Below are 1,963 nucleotides of genomic sequence, written 5' to 3' on the forward strand. Positions count from 1 at the left end.
AGAGATACCCTATGATCCAGCAATTGCTCTACTGGGTATTTACCCTAAAGATATAACTGTAGTGATCTGGGGCACGTGTACACCAGTGTTCATAGCAGCAATGTCCACAACAGCCAAACTATGGGAAGAGCCCCAGATGTCCATCAACAGATGAATGGATAAAGAAGATGTGGTATGTGTGTGTGTGTGTGTGTGTGTGTGTGTACAGGAATATCATGCAGCCATCAAAAAAAACCCAAAATCTTGCCATTTGGAATGATGTGGATAGAACTAGAGGGTATTATGCTAAGTGAAATAAGTCAATCAGAGAAAGATAATTATCATATGCTTTCACTGACATGAAGAATTTGAGAAACAAGACAGAGGATCATAGGGAAGGAAGGAAAAAATGAAACAAGCCAAAACCAGAGATGGAGACAAACCATAAGAGACTCTTAATCTCAGGAAACAAAACTGAAGGTTGCTGGAGTGGAGGAGGGTGGGAGGGATGGGATGGCTGGGTGATGGACCCTGGGGAGGGGATGTGCTATTGTGAGCACTGTGAACTGTGTAAGACTGATGAATCAAAGAATTGTACCCCTGAAACAAATATTACATTATGTTAATAAAAAATACCAAAAAAAACCCCAAAAGTCTAAAAGAGGAAAAACTGTACCTGCATGTCAATAGATGTAGAAAAATCATTTGCTAAAATTCAACAACCCACTGATGATTTAAAAAAAAAAAAACTGGCTCTCTCTCCAGCCACCCAAGATGCCTGAAGGAAAGAAGACAAAGGGGAAGAAGGTGGCCCTGGCCCCTGCTGTCATCAAGAAGCAGGAGGCTAAGAAGGTGGTCAGTCCCTGTTCGAGAAACGGCCCAAGAATTCTGGCATCATACAAGACATCCAGCCCAAAGGAGACCTTGCCAGCTTTGTCAAATGGCTCTTTTACCTCCGGCTGCAGCGACGAAGGACTATTCTCTATAAGCATCTAAAAGTGCCTCCCCTGATTCTCCAGTTCATCTGGGCCTTGGACTGCCAAAAAGCTCCTCAAATACTTAAGCTGGCCTGCAAACACAGCAAGAGAAGCAGAGATTGTTGGCCCTAGCTGAGAAGAAACCTGCTGGGAAAGAGGATGTACCCACTAAGAGGCTGCCTGTCCTCTGAGCTGGAGCTTTTCCTGTCACCACCTTGGTGGAAAACAAAAAGGCTCAGCTGGTAGTGATTGCACATGATGTGGATCCCATTGAGCCGGGTGTCTTCCTGCCTGCTCTGTGTCACAAGGTGAAGGTTCCCTACTGTATTATCAGGGGGGAAGACCAGACTGGACAGACATAATGAGACCTGCCGTTCCTGGGGAGGCAACATCTTGGGTCCAAAGTTGGTAGCTCACATTGCCAAACTGGAAAAGGCAAAGGCTAAAGAACTGGCCACTAAATTGGGCTAAGTGTATGCTGTTGAATATTCTGTACATAAAAGTAATAAAAAATTCTCTTTCAAAAAATGTTTAAAAATCTAAACTCTTTTTATTGTTTTTAGCAAACTAGGAGTGGAAGAGAAAATTATTTTCTTCTTATAGTATCAACAAAATTGCTCAAGGTAAACCACATAGTAAATGGTATTTTCTTTGTGATTAGGAACAAGTCCAGTGTATGTGCCATATGCTTACTCTTACAGTAATATAGTGCAGGTTTTGGCTAGTGCTCTATGGCAAGAAAAACCTATAAAATATGGTTAATTAAAAGGAAGACATAAAATTATTATTCTCAAGAGATAAATTATTTATTTAAAACTTCAGTAGTAGGGTTATATTAGTTTGGAGGGACTAGATTATTCTGTGATAACAAAAAGCCACAAAATTTCAGAAGCTTAAAAAACAAGAACTTCTATTTTATTCACACTACATGTCTAATAAGGGAGAGCAGAGAAGTGCTCACTGCATTCTCTCAAAGACCCCAGCTGACAATAACCCAAATGAGACAT

At 41.1% G+C, this 1,963-nt stretch overlaps 1 pseudogene; it reads left to right on the forward strand.

The window, feature by feature from the left end:
- Nucleotides 1–747: 747 nt before the first annotated feature.
- On the forward strand, nucleotides 748–1,427 carry LOC111142622 (annotated as a pseudogene).
- The last annotated feature ends 536 nt before the right edge of the window (nucleotides 1,428–1,963 follow it).

This window comes from Enhydra lutris, unplaced genomic scaffold (assembly GCF_002288905.1).
Source record: "Enhydra lutris kenyoni isolate GAN:26980312 unplaced genomic scaffold, ASM228890v2 scaffoldscaffold8, whole genome shotgun sequence".
Lineage (NCBI taxonomy): Eukaryota > Metazoa > Chordata > Mammalia > Carnivora > Mustelidae > Enhydra > Enhydra lutris.